At 37.6% G+C, this 19743-nt stretch overlaps 1 protein-coding gene across 3 annotated transcripts in view; it reads right to left on the minus strand.

Moving 5' to 3' along the window:
• The window catches only part of LOC127454423 (potassium voltage-gated channel subfamily A member 1-like), a 49882-nt gene that overhangs the window by 8741 nt on the left and 21398 nt on the right, over positions 1-19743 (minus strand). Inside the window, exon 2 of one of the 3 annotated variants that reach the window (XM_051721627.1) lies at positions 10375-10504. The exons of 1 other annotated variant lie outside the window; for it this stretch is intronic. The gene's annotated coding sequence lies outside the window, so the exon portion shown is untranslated. Of the gene's footprint in view, positions 1-10374; positions 10505-10805; positions 10830-19743 lie in introns of those variants that run through there. One more of the 3 variants, XM_051721633.1, reaches the window with a different exon arrangement.

Genomic DNA, 19743 nt, shown 5'->3' on the forward strand with positions numbered 1-19743 from the left:
GAGCTTAACGGTCAAGTAGAGTGTTGCGACAGTAGTGATAGCAGAAACTAAGTTTTCTTAAACTTCGAGTCAATTGAACCAATTGCTTTGGAAAATTATTTGTTGTTTCGAAGCGCTCAACACCGCACGCTGAGGACATCTGCTGGTCACAGGCATGTAAATGCAATCAGAAGACTTGAGTCAAAAGCAGATACAATGATACAATGTATTGGAAATTATTTACTGCCTTGTATTTGTCAAATATTTTTCATGGTTGTCTACAATATCCTGGAATAAACAGATCTGAATATTTGTAGAATATGTAGACCTTCATATATAAGTTTTTATAATTACTGTTTTATAATTATTTTAAATACCAAACTATTTATTTTATACTGTAAAACAAAAGTTTGTTGTATAAAGTAATTTTACAAATATTTATGCTTTGTCAGATTGTGCAATAAACATTTGAAAGTGAAACGGTATGGTAATAAGTTACACTCAGACAACGTGGGACTCAAACTCACGCATCGAGTGCCTTAGACTAATTGACAAACATGTTACGTAACAGTTTTAGAATGATTTTGGGTGTACTAAATAAAAAATAAGAAAGTGAAAGCGCATTATCATGTACAATAGTAGAAAACTGTTTCGAAACAGTATGACGTAACAAAGTCTCGTTTGCTGAATTCACGTGACTTTTTGATACGTGCTCTGAAGCATTGGTTTGAAACAAATGTTTCGTAAGGTTTCGAAGCTTCCTGAAGCTTGTTTTGAAAGTGCCCATCACTACATGACAGTAAGGGCACTTACACACTAGAGAAAGCCCCAAAGGAGCGTTGAATGCATGGGACTGTGAAAGGTCCATTTGAAATAGCGTGCACAATATAGGGTAGAGGTAGTCACGGATGGAGGTGGCTATTTAAAATATATCTTTTTGACAATGTACCAGTAAACACTGAAACTCTTCTCCAGGCACTCTCTCCACAACTACTATCTTTTTAGCCTGACAGAGAAAGATAATAGAGGACAGGGAATTAATACACCATATGTTTGTGTTTGTCCGCTATGTTTTTTGATTTCACAGTGCAGCTAGTCCCGCCTCTCCGAGATTCTCATTGGTCAACGAATGCCTATACCAGAGTGTGTTGCAGCAAAAGTTGAAATGTTCACAACTTTTAGTAACATGACGGAGTATCACTATCAGAAACCCTTGCGTTTTCCCTGTCCTGTCAGGATCCTGCCACTTCTGTTGACTTTGTTTATAGTTTTTGTGGCTGGATCCTGACACTCATTTGTGTCTCCCTTGTTGAGTGCACATGGATTTGTTGGTTTTTCTTTGCCATGTGCACTTGTGTCAATTCAGTCTAGAGAGAAACCCCACCCCCTCATTTGTCTTGCTATCAGTTTATCAGTTACACCTGCCTTCCCTTGTTACCCTCCTTATTTGCTTCCCTATTTATTTCCCCTGTTGTGCTCTGTCCTGTGCTGGTTTATTCCTCTTGTCTTGTTTCCTGGTTGGTGGTACTAGTTTGGTTTCTTCTCTCAGTGTTTCCCTCTTAAGGGTAATTTCATTCCTCTGCTGTGTTTGGTTAAGACTAGGCCTTTTGTGTTAGATACCCAGTTTTTGTGTTTTATTTTCTCCCTTGTAAAGGTTTTTTTGTTTATATGACTGTCTGCATCTGGGTTCATTCACATATCGTGACATGTCTGTCCTTCTGATGCACCATCCCCTTTGAAATCAATGCATTCGTAGCTTTCTCTGATGCAGCATTCACTCTAGTGTGTAGGCACCCTTAGTCCCATTTGCAGATACCATACAAATGAATGGGGAGAGCTTGTTTTCAACCTTCCTGTTGCAGCCTACAGAAGAAAAGTGTTCAATGGGTGCATGAACTTACATTAAAGTGAAAATGTGATTTGACCTGAATAAATAAATTAACTTACATTCAGGTCAAATCACATTTTCACCTTAAGAAATTAACTTACATTAAAGTGAAAATGTGATTCGAGCTTCGAAGACATATCAGGTTATACATCAAATTTCAAATGTGATTTTACAGGGCAAATCAAGTTATATCTACTGAAAGTTATACCTTAGTTAAATTCAGTTATATTCAGTATCTGAAACACTGTCTTTAATTCCACAAAACCAGTTAATTTAGATGTTACCACATGAAGTACATTTTCTAAGGTGAACTGACAAAATGTTTTTTGTTTTTTTTTTCAGTGTAGATTTTTTGGAGTAGTGTTCTTTTGAGTATTGTAATTTTGGGTGTGATGGGTTAATTTCCACCAAAGACAGTCTAAATGTTTAATCTTCTTGAAGTGCCTGGGTTGTTTTTTTCTCTCCTCATAATTCTCTTGCCGTTGGATTTCTAATAAACACTAAAGTAATAAACAAACACTGATAAACACTGGCACGCTGTTGAGCTGGCAAGACTTCAAATGCGTCAGATCTGTTTCTATGCTGAAAAAAGCCAAACACATAAAAACAGCCAATCATTTGGTCTAATCAAACCAGAATATTATGCGTCGACTTGTGCCCCTGGAAACAAGCTTACCATTCACAACCCCTGACTAACATACACATTCTGCTCCCTTTCTTTCTCTCTTTCTCTTTGCTGCTTTCCTTTTTCCTCTCTCTTGGCTACCAAACGACATTCATATTTTCCTGGCACAGGAGAGGTCAAAACATGACTGAATAAGGAATTCTCCAGTAATTGAGGCCAATTTTCCTTTTTCTGAGACATTTCATTCCGTAGCTAATTCTAGCCTACCTGAATAAAGTGTTTTTTTATGTTGTTAACAGTGATCCAAAAGCAACCCCAAATCATATGAACTCTGGCAAATTTGAAGTAGTACTACTCAGATGTGCTGTACAGTCAGGAAGATGGTTATCAATGACATTAAAGGTCACGGTAAGAGAGAGAACAAATAATGATTTGAAAAGAATAATGATTAGGGTACAACTTGTCTAAAGGTAAAAGGCACTTTTGATTTTATTTTCTCTCAAAACATTAAATATCAACAAAAACTACCAAAGCACTTTCCTATAGTCACTACACAAAATATGTATTGTTTAAAAGCTTAGAAGCTGTACTTTACAATGCATGTAGGCACTATGACCAAAACTGAAAAGTGAGTAATAGCTAAGTACATGCCTTTTTACATACATGTTACATGTATGTTTGTATGTGTTGCTTATAAGCCGCATTTTCATACATAAATTCATGAAAAATAAACAGAACATAAAACATCACATCCCATTACTTAGAGGAGGGGATTTCCATTAAAAAATCCCACACACAAAGTAATCGGATGTATAGATCATTAGATAATACACACGAAGCTCAATGTGCACACAGCACATGTGATATCTGGCAAAAACACGTTAGCTTTCTTGGATCAGATGACATCATTGGAAATAATGTAGTATGTTGTCCAGCATCATGGAATGCTAAACCAAATGTATTAAGATTCAGTTCGCTGCAACCAGAGGTGGAAGTCATCCAAATATGGGCAGAGATTATTGTTCCCTCTAATTAAATATGGTCACAAGGAGATGGCGCCAAGTACATGACACAGACTCAACAATGGCTCAAATGACACAGAATGGAACTGAATGAGATCTTAAATTAGTTTTTATGTACAATTATTATGTTTTATTTGTTTGGAGTGGCTTTTGGACAATTGCAGACATTTTTGGACACTAGGATAAATAATTTTTGTAATGCTATACCTTTGATTGCTTTGTCATATCAACACACAATTTTTCTCAGTTACAGCTGACATGATTGAGAACAAAACAAAAACGTTTTTGGAGTTTTGGTGCTACCTTATTTACACCCTGAGATATATAATGTCAGATAATAAAAATAAGAAAAAAAGCAAATTTTTGGCTCCAGTTTTATTGTGATTTTTCAGCAGTTTCTTAGGTTGAGAGTCTCATAATTTATCATAATATATATTATTAAAAAATTTGAAAAGTTTCTTTGAAATGATACCAAACAATTGACCCTCTTTGTTGTTGTTGTTGTTTTTGTAGAGTTATAAGCCTTTAAATTTGGTCATGCCAGTGAAACAGGAAATCTTTAAAAATACCTTCAGAGCTTCAATAACTGTCAAATAAGTGAAAGGATAGTATTTGAGGTAAAAAGTCCCATTTGTGCAGAGGTTAAAGGCCCCCATAAAACAAACTGTTTTTTTTTTAAGTGGGGGGAATAGATTTGTTATGAATAGTTTTCAAAGTGAGCTCACATTAACCAATCCAATCACAATGTAGATACATTTGCTTATAGAATACTTGATGTTATGAAATGCCAAATGTAATTGAAATTAACATGATAAGCAACAATAAGCATTATTTTAAGTTGCTACTCAAAAAAGGCTTTTTATTGTCTCAAAAGTATTTGCAAATCTCCTATAACTATTACCCCTATATCTACACTAAAGTATATCACTATAACCCTCATGTGCCCTCTCCCCATCACCTTTTTTAAACTGAATTTTACTCAAAACAAATTTTGTTATTATTTCTTTTCACATAAATAATTTTGCTCCATCAATATTTAATAAAAATAATCTTGATACACTGTGCGACCAGAAACAGCAAATTAGCTTTTTTACAATAATGACTTTTCACACATCACATCCTTCACTAAAATGAAATAAATTTATCTAATTTTTATCTAGAACATTGTAACAATAACTATTATTAACACAAATTAGTAAAAGAAAGGAGTATCACATTTCTAGAGAGACCTGTAGCTAAGAGCTGCATGTAGAATGAGGTTTTTCCACCAAAAATACTTTATTCCAAATATTCACAACAAGAGCATCATACAGAGCCAGACAATACAAAATGCCCACAGCAAACATCCATATCATTTATCATTGCTGATCTATCCTGAGCAATATATCTCTCTTTGGCTTGTTCGAATGCCTACGGTACATAGATGCTGCTGCTGCTGCTGTTGTTTTTTTCTGTCTTTCTCTCTCTTCTTATCCCTCTTTCCCTGTCTCTTGGCTGCCGTCCCTGTAGCCGGCAGAGCATGTTAGTATGTGACAGAGTGTAGCGCTGGCACCCTCGGCATGCTGATTTAAGGGGGGGTTGCACAATAGAGGCACATGTGCCTGATGTGCCTCTGAGTCATCTGACTCTATGACAGACCGTCAGTGTGAATTAGCAGCATCGCGCTCGAGGGGGCGGGGGCTATGAAACATCATTAAAGCAAAGACGTCCTCCGCCCCCTCAAAACAAGGCACAAATACAACCACACGCAACTGACGCATCTACACAGAATGTTTCTTCTATACAGAATGCTTCTTAACAAGAGCACAGGAGTGAGAATCCATCACTGATGACGTCAGTGGTACATCAGGGTTTTTTTTTTTTTTTTGAGACACTAAGACTGCAACACAAGATGCTATGCTCTGTCAAACAATTATTGATTTTTAATCAGAGGAAGTTTCATGTCTTCTTTATGGACAGTATTTACAATTACAGATCATTTTCTTGACTTATATCCATCCCAGGTATCACTTATTCTTGCTAATTTTGAATGAAGAAGCTTGACTTGACAACAGATAATACATTGGTTCACACTGTCACGTAAAATACGACATGTAAGGTTGTTCCCCTATGAACTTACACTGTAGAACCAGTGATGCGACACAGGACTTTGTGTTAAGCTCTTAAAACCTTTCCACTAATTCAGTTGCCCAGTGAAGCATGACCTTGAATATTAGTGTGCATTTTACAGGCTAAAAATGAGACTGAAGTACACATACACCTGTCATGTCAAACACACACTGACTTGCTGCTTTACATTTAAAAATAGGCAAAACAATAATTTAGTTGAACAATCAAAGACATCAGAAAAGAGGTAATGGATACATTATTATGAAAGGTTAATCAGAGTCAGGACCACAAACACAAATAGCTCTCAATTCAAGAATGCCATATTGTATGACAACTAAAGCACAAACCAAAGTGAATAAATGTAGCTGTTATAACTGGTTATCTGATACTGTTCCCTTCTGCCAGCCATGTTATTTCAGGGAAAAAAAACAGCACATTACCCAAATGGATGGGCAACCAATTTTGTGACACTGCATGGACGTTTTGGCTTACACAGGGTACAGGGTTTTTAAACTCCATTTTTAGGCGATGCTTCTGGCAGTGTTAACAAACACATTCTTGTAGCAGCATGGTGACTAAAAAGGGCAACGTTTGAAATGACATTAGAAAAGCCTTAGTGGTGTTGCTCTGAGGCAGTGTTATTAATAGATTTAAATTAGGAGACTAATAAAAATGGATAAAGTCTAACTGATTTAATTGTACACTCTCCCTCAAGCATTGAAATGATAAAATGTACAAACAGATGTGTGCATGAAATTAACATAAACACTTGAGAGTTATGTGTCCAAATAAGGACATCACTGTCTGACTAGTTTCTCCGTAAAATTATGTTTCAATTGAAACATCAAGCTTCAGTTATTTCAGTACTCTCTCTTGGCACTGGACTCAAGTTATATTACCTGAATATAAATTTCAAAACAGAATTAGACTGTTTTAATTTAGTATACATACTTGTAACCTGCTATGTGGTTTGCATTCACCTTAATGTTGTTGTTTTTGTGGGTTGGGAATATTCTATTTGGAAACATCTTATGTAGCCATCTGTGAATGAGAATAGCACATGAGAGCTTTTTTTATTTTTATTTTTATGCTTAAAAACTGTTCAATGTCCAAGTAAATTTTCCATATTCCAAGTGAAAACTAATTTGCCCAGATCAAAGTACATATATTTTGCCAACACATTTTTGTCAAAAACATGTCAATTGTTTAGATAAAATATAAGTCTACTTGTTGAGACTTTTTTTTTCTCAAAATAATGATTGTGGGGTAAACTGAGCCAGGTGCTTGTAAGTATGGCCACTTACCTCCTACATTATTTTAATCCTCTGTTTATATACAACAGTCAGCCATAATCGCAAAATAAATTCCGACAGGAAGACTGTAGATAAACCCCAGATGATACCGCTTATTACATGGCTGCTTACCAAACAAATGATTAAATAGACATTAAATAATGATCTGAGTTGAAATGACATTTATATTTGATAAGAAAGATACTGCCGAGTCCACGGAGTCTCCAGAAACAGCTGAATGTTTGTCGGAATTCTGTTAGTGTTCTGCTCATTACTGCTCATTATCCCGCTTATTCCGCAACTTCTTGCCAAATAAGTAAATAAATGGACATTAAATATTGAAATTCTTGTTATTAGCTTATGTGTAGAGATCAGGGAGTGATCCGATAAATAGGAAAGATGACTTGCAATGCCCGGATGACCGAAGAAATATCACTTTATCCTCGGATGTATGGTCATTATTCAGAAACATCAGACAGCTAGATGGCGCAATTGGACAGAATTAAGTATTCCAGAGAGCCATGTAATAAAAATATATATTTGATGTATTTGTTTTATCTGTCTTATTACTCCTTGCGTAGAGGACAACTTGATGGGTACATATGATGAGGAATCAAATTTTCCTTGCTCTTTTGAGGTAAAAGAGCTTGATATACTACGAAAACATACCTTGACTTATAAAACTTAAAACCCCAGTACAAAAAATGCATTTATTAAAGCTAAGCTGCAAAAACGACTTGCTCTGTACATCAGCAGTTTTGTTACACCACAGATAAAAACGGCAACACATGACCGGCCAAATTAACACTCAATGACACCGATTAGGAGATCAGAAACTTGACCCGTCCAGTCACTGTGAGGTAATATGGAGAAAGCAGAATAGACACCATTATTCCTACAAACCAGAAGAACTCAACTGTGCTGTTCCTGGATGTGTGTAGCACCTGTTGCTCTGTGTATCTTTCTGAAGAGTCCAAACATTTAGACAAATCAGCTGAACCTTACTTTAAACAAGGTCTCAATTTGTTTCAGTCTACAGTATGTTAGCAGTGGCATGGATTTTTAGTGATCCAGTAACAATGTAATGGAGACTTTACAAAGAGGCTGCCATTAAAGGATAGGAGATTTAAACATTTTATTAGACATAAGAGCAAACCTGCAGCCAGTGAATGAGCACTGTGATTGATGCTGTTGTTCATTTCACATGCAAAATGGGTGGACATTTAATCCTAAATGCCAGAGCGAGGGTGGAAAATGGTCATCAAAAACTAAAAGATGACTCGTTTCACCTAAAAAAAAAAAAGAAAAAAAGACTGTACTAGCATTGCAAGTGGACCTCAGTGTCGTGTATTTTGTTGATTCATGTCTTTTATTTTGAAAAGTTTAGTTCCTGTTCCCTTGTCATGTGATTTCATTGGTTTATGTTCCCCCATGTCCATGTATTTAAGCCCTCATGTTCACCATTGTCCATTGTCAAGTATTGAATGTGAATGTTGATGTAAGGTTGGTTCAAGTCAAGTCTCACTTATAGTCAAGTCATGTTATGTCAAGTCCATGTTTTGTTCACGTTTTTTAGTTAGGGTTTTTGGATTACTGCACTTTGTAAATAAACTGCACTTGGGTTCTCTCAACACTTCGTTATTGTCATCATCATTGCCAGCAGACAGCGTTACAGAATACTTGACCGAACTATGAACTCAGCAGTTCGACTCATACAGCTACATCAGGGGAATCGTCCCCTGGAGGAGTACGTAGAGGACTTTTGCGCTCTGGCAAGCCAGGTGGATTTTAATGTGGTCGCCCTCAAGGACATTTTTAGGGTGGGGTTAAGTGAGCTGATCTCCTCCTTGATGCCTGGTGGTCGTAGTTCCCTCAGCCTGGCTCAATATATCGACCTCGCCCTACAGATCATTGGTTCCACGTTCACTGTGGGGGAGGCGGATGCCGAGCCAGAGTTCCACGATATGGCCACCACCGAGCCAGAGTTCCACGACATGGCCGCCGCTGAGCCAGAGTTCCACGACATGGCCACCGCCGAGCCAGAGTTCCACGTCATGGCCGCCAAACCAGAGTTCCTAGTCATGGTCGCTGAGCTAGCGCCATCTTTTGCCCCGAATCATCACCTCGACGCCGACATCATGTCACGTCACCGCAACGCCTCAGCCTGCTCCATGCCACATCACCGCAACGCCTCAGCCTGCTCCATGCCACGTCACCGCAATGCCTCAGCCTGCTCCATGCCACGTCACAGCAACGCCTCAGCCTGCTCCACGCCACGTCACAGCAACACCTCAGCCTGCTCCACGCTTCGTCACAGCCACACCTGAGCAGTTGGACCTGGAGATGGTTCCCACCCTTATTCCCACCCTTAGTTCTCTTGAGCAGGCAAGGGGAACTTTCGGCCCTCCGACACCGCCTGGACCCTCCGAGCCCTGGACTTTGCCTTGGCCTGTCGTTCCCTCGAAATTCTCTTGGCTCCACTGCGGTCCTTCAGACTGTCGGCTTTGCCGGTGTCCCTCGTCCCTCTGGCTCCTCCTTGGTCTGTCGGTCACCTGGCTCCGCTTTGGCTCTCCGATCCTTTGGCTGCGCCTCGTCCCTCCGATCTGTCAGCTCCACTGGGGACCTCCTTCCCTACGGCTCCACCTTGGTCCTCAGTCCCACTGGCTCCACCTCAGTCTTCCGATCCCCCAGCTCCGCCTTGCACCTCTGAGCCTCCAGTACCGCCTTGGTCCTCCCTGCCATCGGCTCCACCCTGGCCCTTCGAGTCTTCGGCTACTCTCCAGGCACCAAATTCCATAGCTTCACCCCTCGAGCCTCTCACGGCTCTGCCTTCCATGGCTCCACCCCTCGAGCCTCTCATGGCTCCACACCCCACGGACTCTGCCCTGGTCACATGCCCCACGCCTCAAGACACCCCCCCCCCAGCTCCATAAAGAACTTTGAATTTATGTCATGTTTTACGTGTTTTGTTTATGTGTTGGGGCGTCGGGAGCCGCCCCTTAGTGGGGGGGATATGTCATGTCTATTTTGTTGATTCATGTCTTTTATTTTGAAAAGTTTAGTTCCTGTTCCCTTGTCATGTGATTTCATGTTTTCCCTCCATGTTCATGTGTCATGTTTTCATTGGTTTATTGTTTAATTAGCTTGTTATCAGTTCTGTTTGTTCACTGGTTTATGTTCCCCCATGTCCATGTATTTAAGTCCTCATGTTCACCATTGTCGTTTGTCAAATATTGAATGTAACTTTGTAGTCAAGCCATAGTCAAGTCCATGTTCATGGTTTATGTTTCACATTAGTAGTTAGGGTTATTGGTTATCACATTTGTAAATAAACTGCACTTGGGTTCTTCATCTTCACGTCATCGTCTTTGTCATCATCATTGCCAGCAGCCAGCACGTTACACTCAGGGACAATACAAATTAAAAAAATGATGTATGATATGAACTGGCACATCTTACCCCACTCTCTCTTACTTGCATTAGAGGTCATGCGATCATATGATTGATATCCACCAAGACAGGGCCAGTAGTGACTGCATTTGTAGACTTGTGTCAGTGGCAACATTCTTTCACAAAGTTTATCGCGTGTCTGAAAGAAAAATCAATGAAAGTCATCGGTCCTGGATGATCTATGACACAGCTATTGCATGGTATATAATAATTACCAGTGAATCCATAACATTATGATACCTCTTTATTTGTGAAAATGTCTATATAACCAAAGTCTTAAATATGAAGTGTTTTGATGTACACCTCTTTATGTCTGTGATTTAGTCGGATGCCAATATGTCTCATAATTCAGAGCCACAAGTGATCAAAGGAGGGACATAAGTGTGCCATTTGCAATGCTGCTTCTCTTCACCTGAGAGGAGATTTATTGTTTGCTTTCAGCCTCATCAATCAAACAGACATATCTGAAACAGAAATGATATCAGCAGTCATCCCTGTGCCAGTTTTCATACGCAAGATTTATGCTGCCAATGACCTTCATCCCTATTAGAGGGAGACAGATCTAATGCCTCAGACGGCCTTTCCCCAATGTCAATTATGTCTTGCTGTACAGCAATGAGAAACTCGTCTGGTCTTCAAGCATGGAGGTACAATGTAAGACTATGGAAGACATACGATGTCACAGACCTTGTACTTCTGCAGACACCTTGAACAGAGCAGTTGAACAGAACAGACAATACCATAGAAGCCCTACTCTGTCTGATATTTTTTAACTGTTTATGTTTTTCCCATATGTAGAGAGATTACATTTTAACTTTAAAAGTCCAATTAATGCTATATATGGGAAATCTTCGATACTTGCCATTTTGTGGATATTTTTCTTAAAATCCTTCAATAGACAAACGGCAAGAACCATCCTCCAACTGCATCCAGAAGTAATTTACTGAGAAGCACGATGGCAATTTAGTCAGATTTAAACTCTCCAGTTCATAGGTCATACTGTCAGGGATCAACCCTGTGGCCTTGTGATAGTGGTGCAGATCCATTACGCTCCCACTGCCTCAAAGTTTGAACAGGAAATTTTGAATATAAAATGTATTATATTTATTAGATATATTCAGTTGCTTCACTTTTTTTACTGGCACAAAAAGCCCACTCGGCTGTGCCCTAGTAAAACTTTTAATGATAAATCCTAATCATGCTTACAGGGATTTAATGTGAAGAAAAAGTTAAAAAATAAAGTTTTAAAGTGTTCTCGAAAACAGACTGAGAAAGAGACATACGTAAGTAAGAATTTGGAGAGATTTCAAGTGTGGTACAGTGAAATAATTCAAATGACATTGTTCATTTGATCCTGTGACTAGATCGCAAGACAACTCTTTTTCATTTTGTGAGAGAAGAATAAAAATAAATAAATAAAAAAAAACCTTAACACAGCTTGGTAAAAGAGCTCTTGGCATAGACATTTTTTTTTATGTCACATTAAAAATGCCAAGCATTACAATATTTTACTGAACAATGGCATGGTAATTTACCCAAAAATGTAAAAAATCTCTCATCATCCCAGATGTGCATGATTTTCTTTCTTCTGCTGAACACAAACAAAGATTTTTAGAAGAATATTTCAGCTCTGTAGGTCCTCACAATGCAAGTGAATGGGTACCAACATTTTGAAGCTCCAAAAGCAGATAAAGGCAGCATAAACGTAATCTATATGACTACAGTGGTTAAATCTATATCTTCAGAAGCGATATGATAGGTGTGGGTTAGAAAAGGATCAATATTTAAGCCCTTTTTTATTATCAGTCTCCACTTTCACTTTCACATTCTTTCACACTTTGAAAGTGAAAGTGGATATTTATGAGCATTTAAAGAGATAGTTCACCCAAAAAATAAATTCAGTAATTATTTGTACTGTACATCATCATGACCGACCGTGCGCATTCATGAGAGTTCAAGAGAGCAGCGGTTCAGACAGCCCCTGCTGGTGAGATGGGGTGTTCAAGCAAGAACTCGCTTTGTTTTGTTATAACCAGAACACCACACAGATATTAACATGAGACAACACAACACAGCTGCACACAAACTGAGAGACGAGTTTGCAAAACATATCTGAAAAGTTTAAAGTCAAATTGGAGACGTATTTCTATGCCCAGCCATATTTGTATGAACCGGAGTGTTCTGAAATCAAATTGAGAGAGATTGAAAACACACACATACACACTCAGAAACTACAGTCAGTCAGAGAGTACAGGAGACCACAGTGTTTTAGAGGTTTCGTTTACCCAAAGTGAACCGAAAGAATCTAGAAAGTCGGAGGAAGCCAGTATGTCTGTCACGTCTTCTTCATTTTGAACTGGTGTGTGTGTGTGTGTGTGTGTGTGTGACAAAACTACTACTGAAGATAGCAAGACCTCAGCAAAACAGTTGGTAGGTGTGGCACCCTGAGCCAAAACCAAGTTGATTTTAACTGGCTAGTGAGATGCTGGCTTCAATAAAGTGGTCGACTGATATATCGCTGAGGCAGATAAATTAACCAATATTCTGAATTTTTTAAATATATGTAGATACATTTTCGATTAGTTTCCCAAGCCTCGAGGGCACCGAGAATCGCCTGCTTACATGTGAAGGAGCCGTCTGAGTCATGTAAATGACCAATCACAGATTTTTTCATGTTACGTGCCATAGTTTTACCATAATAAAAGATCGCTGTACAATAATCGTCTCATTTTCTGTCCTGCGTATCAGACAGATGTGCAGGAGCTCATGACGTTTAAAGTGCTCGAATGTTTCATTCTCTCTCTTTCTGCTCTCGCCCCATCTCTTTCCTCTCAAGAGTTCCCAGTAACTTTTAACTGTCTTGTCTAATCATATAAAGGCAAATATGAATAAAACTTCTATCATATACCATCTGCAAATATGCAGATACCTTGTTTAAACAGATGTATCTCACGTACCTCACAAAACTTGAGTTAATCCAATGTTGTCTTTAAGCATGTTTGCAATGTTCTTCCTCTGAAGTGCGTATTCTAACAGCCTGGATCAAAACTCTGTTCCTCTGACTAACGAATGTTGCATGATGGTCAGTCGTGGCACTCCAAGTAGGCGATCCAGGCTGAGTAAACTGAAAGCTGTCAGGAGATTGCTGCTCTCTGGGTCCGCACTAGCGCATGAGAACAACTTCAAAGTTGTTTCATGTGCGCTAAAAGTAAATGTCAGATTCACTAGGGATAGGCATTTTGTTCATTTTGTCTACTCGAGCAATCGAAGTGTGTGTGTGGGGGGTGGGCACATAGACATGTACATACTGTATATATACAGACAGACATCTTTGTCTGATGCATTGCATCTCACATATTCATTAATATAGGCTATATAGTCCAGTGCTCGAATTGAGGGGGGGCTGGGGGGATCCGGGACCCCCCATAAGAAGTAAAAAATAGACTTAGGGGGGTCCCCAATATATTTACATTTTAGTAAAAATAATAATGACAAATCTGATTAAATTAATGCAGTGGATACGGTAAATTTCGTGAATTAATTATTTACAATAATTTATATTAAGTTTGTTTATAGGCTAGTTGTCATGTCTCTTTAAAATGTAAACACCCCGCCCCACATCTAAAGACCGCTAAGCGCATGACATCGTTGACATGACTGCTTGCTTGGCACCGCTCCAGTGAAGCTAACTTTAGCTAAAAAATGGAGAATAATAAACCGGGAAGAGAAAGCTTCTTACTGACTTTTTTGAGGGGTAATTTTCTCTCTCTCTACATCTTTCTACTACGTCTATCCACTCCATGTCGGGGCTTTTGTATTCCTTGCATAAATTGGAAACATTTAGGCTTACTAATTTTTCATTATTAATAGGCCTGGTTCTACAGGGGTGCTAGAGATCGTGATGAAGATGAGTGACAGCTTTTTAGTGATCATAAAGGGAGCGCTCGTTGTGCACTTTCTATGCTATATATAATCCATTCAGAATTTGTATAAAACCTTTTTGGATGCTGCTAAGAGGAGGACCAACGGCCATGTACATGCTGCAAAGTTTCGGGAATTACATCCGCATGTGGGATTCACTCTTGAAATAGCAATGATTGACATATTGATAACCATAGCATTTGTTTGAGTCTGGAAGCCATCTGATTATTTTCAACTTTTTTTGAGACATTTCAATGTATTTTGAAGTCACATGCTTTTACGGGTCTTCAAGTGCCTTATATGTAGTACCCTGGTATATTTGCCATAGTTGCACTTTTGGGTCTGCTGCTTTGTCACCCTCTAAATCCAGTATTACTTGGAGTAAGCCATTTAAAAGAAGAATATTAGCTTATCTCTCTTTGTTATATAACATTGGACTGAATATTTATATATTTTTTTATTCTTTCTCAACACAAAAGCCTGTTCTTTTATGTAAGTCTGTTTTTAATAAACAGTATATAGTTATGCATATTATGATCAAATAAATATATTGTATATTTTGTATAAATTGTATATTGCGAGGGACCCACCATAAAACTGATGTAGTCTGTTCCAAAAAGTACAAAAAATGGCATAATCAAAATTCAATGCCTCATATTTTGTCTTTATGTAAAGACTCACTGACCAACTCAATGAAAGAATGCTCAGAAAGTGCATCTTTCTTACCGTAATTATCTCAATAAGCACGCACAACTGTTTTTGTCGCAGCTGGCTGAACCGTGTATTTACGAACCGCTCTTGGCTTAACCAGAGATGCTATAACTACAGTGTTTTTAATACACCGTGTTAAGTTGAAAATAGTTTTGAAAACCCTGCGTTCTGTTCTATTCAGCTGCTTCATCTAGCAGTTTGAAGGGAAAAACTCATCCGGTATGTGTGTGGGCAGGTTTAAGTGGTTTAAAAGGACTTTTTTTTTAGATTACAAACTGGTAATTACAAGGGTATTATGCTATAAATGTGGTTTATGAGGACATTTCTAGTGTCCTCATAATTCAAATCGCTTAAAAAAAAACCATACTAAACGATGTTTTATTGAAAATGTAAAAATGCAGAATGTTTTTTGTGAGGGTGAGGTTTAGAGGATAGAATCTATAGTTCATACAGTATAAAAATCATGTCTATGGAGAGTCCTCATAATGATAGCTGCACCAACATGTGTGTGTGTGTGTGTGTGTGTGTATGTGTGTGTGTATGTATGTGTTGAGCGCTGTTTCTGCTCAGGACAGAAGGTCACGGTGCACTGTATTGGAGCTTATTGCTATGATGATTCAGACCACATGGTACCGCCAGAAATCATGACAATCGAATTCAAAATTCAAAATAAGATGCCTCTTTGACACATTTGTGTATAATTGTCACAAAATTTTGGATTTAGTGAAAAGTCACGTCAGGCATGATCATTACCGATCGTCGTTTTTATGATCGATCATTGCTGTCACTTCCGAGTTCTCGAGTACTCAAGTACTCGTTTCCATCCCTAATATTCACTGTGCACTGAACAGTATGTACAAGTTGTTTGATTCGGTCTTTTGTGGGAAAATGAGATTGCTAATGTGCACATGTCATCCGTGGGAGCTGGACTACTGTGTGCACTGTTGTTATTTCCTTCTTCCTAATATATTAACAATATTAACAATTATAACAATATAGTAACAATTTAACACACTTTATGTGCAAATAAATCAATAAAATTGGATGACTAAATAGAAACCAGAAGAAACATCTACCATTTTTAAAACACATTTATTTATTTTTTTTAAGATTTTTTACTTTTTTTTTTACAAAGTTGTGTGAAATTTTTAGAAAATATGCTAAATAAAAGTGAATATATATATATATATACACTACCGGTCAAAAGTTTTGAAACACTTGACTGAAATGTTTCACATGATCTTAAAAATCTTTTGATCTGAAGGTGTATGCTTAAATGTTTGGAGTTAGTTTTGTAGACAAAAATATAATTGTGCCACCATATTAATTTATTTCATTACAAAACTAAAATTTAATTAAAAAAAAAAAGTTTTTGAAATTGATGACTTAATAATAAAGAAAAGCAGCCAATAAGTGCCCAACATAGATGGGAACTCCTTCAATACTGTTTAGAAAGCATTCCAGGGTGATACCTCAAGAAGTTGGTTGAGAAAATGTCAAGAGTACATGTCTGCAAATTCTACGCAAAGGGTGACTCCTTTGAAGATGCTAAAATATAACACAGTTTTGATTTATTTAGGATTTTGTTTAGTCACAACATAATTCCAATAGATCCATTTATGTTATTCCATAGTTTTGATGACTTTACTATTATTCTAAAATGTGAAGGAAAACAATTTATAATAAAGAATAAGTGTTTCAAAACTTTTGGCCGGTAGTGTATATATATATATATTTAGCAATTTTATGTATATGTTTTTTATTATATTAAATTGTGTGATACATCTGTATTTTATTGGCCTATCAGCCACCCTGCTCTCCATATATCACCATCGGAATTAAAAAACTTGTTTGATCGCTACTTCAGTATACTGTTATAAGAAAGATTTTGGATCAGTAAAGTTCACAGCAGATGGGGCTACCCGGCGCAATGCCACAAATAGAAACCAAGCGATCAGCAGAATGTCCTGTCGCTCGTCACGACTAATTAACATAGAAAAGATTCGCAGGTAAAAAATTGCCAGGATTTTACAAGATTTAACAATAATTTCTTTCAATAAAATACTGTTTTCAATGTTTGTACTGTAAAATCAATGCAGGCTAGGTCATTTTCTGTCACAACACAACAAATTCTGTGAAAAAAGACATTTGATAGTGCACTGCATTATGGGAAAATTCTTGAAGTGATAGGACCTTATATTATTTATTTCTAATTAAATTTCTCCCAGTTGGTGAAATTGAGTTTAAGAACACAATTTATTGTACTGTGATGTATGAAGAAAATATTCAATTTAGTGGTTGACTTTATGTCGGCCCATGATGTATATAAACTACATCATATGATACATTTGAAAGTAATGAAATATTATTATTTTAAATGAACAATGAGGAAGGGATGTTTGCAAAGCTAGGTTATAATATTGTTGGTTTTATCACCCATTAACTTTTTATCATGAGTTGTCAATCAAGCACACAAGATATCAACACTCAGCATACAACATACACTTAACAAACAATAACCTAGTTTCCATGCACTTTTCGTGCTGTTTTGTTATCGACAAAGTGAAAATGCGTAAAAAAAAAAATTTGTTGCAAAATTTACCATCTTCTGCTTGTTTCCATTCAAATGGCCTTTTATCGATAAAAATGGTGTGTGTGACGACTTTATGCTTAAAGAAAAACTCTTTGTCGCATAAGTTTTGGTTTATCGCAAAAGAAATCTGCACTTAAGCCGTTTCCATACAGAAATGTGTGTATATTGCTAATTGTGTACCCCTTGCCTTCCAGATGTCCCTAATTTTTTTCCCCCAAAGTCTTTGTGAAATGGGAAGAGTATTAAGACAATTCATTGAAATTAGCCAACTTACTATAATTTTAATTTCACAAATAAATGCAATCAGAAGAGGAGGAATTCCAATCAAACGGGAGCAGTTGCCCTTCTGATAGGACTGTAATATTGGTCCTGATGTTGTGCCTATAGCAGGTTGACACCGGTTCCGACCAGAAAGGGAATCATCATGGCCCTGTTCAAGCTGGCAACCTGCACCAAGTAGTGGGGGAAACTTTCAGTCTTAGTATAAGGACCATCCATTGATGTGTATACACCGATCAGCCACAACATTTAACCACCTGCCTAATATTGTGTACGTCCTCTTGTGCCGCCTAAACAGCGCCAACCCGCATCTCAGAATAGCATTCTGAGATGCTAATCTTCTCATCACAATTGTACAGAGCGGTTATCTGAGTTACCGTAGACTTTGTCAGTTCGAAACAGTCTGGCCATTCTCTGTTGGCCTGTCTCATCAACAAGGCATTTCCGTTCACAGAACTGCCACTGGATGTTTTTTTTGTTTGTTTGTTTTGGCACCATTCGGAGTAAATTCTAGAGACTGTTGTGCATGAAAATCCCAGAAGATCAGCAGTTACAGGAATACTCAAACCAGCCCGTCTGGCACCAACAATCATGCCACAGTCCAAATCACTGAGATCACATTTTTTCCCCATTCTGATGGTTGATGTGAACATTACCTGAAGCTCCTGACCCATATCTGCATGATTTTATGCACTGCACTGCTGACACTCGATTGGCTGATTAGATAATAGCATGGATGATTGTTGGTGCCAGACGGGCTGGTTTGAGTATTTCTGTAACTGCTGATCTCCTGGCATTTTCACACATAATAGTCTCTAAAATTTACGAATGGTGCCAGAAACAAAAAACATTCAGTGAGTGACAGTTCTGCGGATGGAAATGCCTTGTTGATGAGAGAGGTTAACAGAGAAAGGCCAGACTGGTCCGAACTGACAAAGTCTACGGTAACTCAGATAACCACGCTGTACAATTGTGGTGAGAAGAATATAATCTCAGAATGCTTTTCTGAGATGCGGGTTGGTGCTGTTTTGGCGGCACGAGGGGGACCTACACAATATTAGGCAGGTGATTTTAATGTTGTGGCTGATCGGTGAATGCTGTGTGCACAGCTATTAAAGAAAAAATTATGCGGTGTAATATCAGGGTTTAAATATATGATTTCAATAGGCTTTTTAGAACAATCATCTAAAATGAAGCATTGCCATCACAACTGCATTATGTCCTGCATATTTGTCCAGCAACTTTTAATGACCAACTGAAATTGATTGTCATCTAAAATTAATTTTAGCATCATAATGCAATTTACATTTTCTGAAGAAGGTCAGCAAATGTGATCCAAGGTAAAGACGGTTAGATTTAAAATATTTAAAAATTGTACAATGTTCAAAAGCTAGTTTTCTCTACACTCCGCATTGGACAAATATTTCTGATAGTTTATATTCTTGAAAAAAGTATATAGGCCTAACAATATTATTTTTTCGTTTGGCAATACATTTTTTTAATTTAATGCTTTATTTGCTTGGTAATTTATTTAATTTAATACAGGGAATTGTGCTGGCATTTTTTCAAAAGTAAACTAAACAATAATTTAATAGAATTGGGCTATTTGTTAATATTCCAAAAAAGCACACTGATGCTTTTCTCCTAGTATTGTGTATTTATTTTTAATTTAAAACATCTTTGTGAACAGAAATTATATGTTTTTTGTACTGTAGGATAATTCCATGACTGCCGTATATTATTTTGAATGGTATGGAAAAGCAACTTTAATAAATATACGGATGGCTACCGCAACTAAATTAATCGCAAGAGTGGCCATTCATTTGTTCTCCGTGCACTTGTCGATGACAGGTGCATGATACGAGATATTTGTG

This window comes from Myxocyprinus asiaticus, chromosome 2 (genome assembly GCF_019703515.2).
Source record: "Myxocyprinus asiaticus isolate MX2 ecotype Aquarium Trade chromosome 2, UBuf_Myxa_2, whole genome shotgun sequence".
NCBI classification, from domain to species: Eukaryota; Metazoa; Chordata; class Actinopteri; order Cypriniformes; family Catostomidae; genus Myxocyprinus; species Myxocyprinus asiaticus.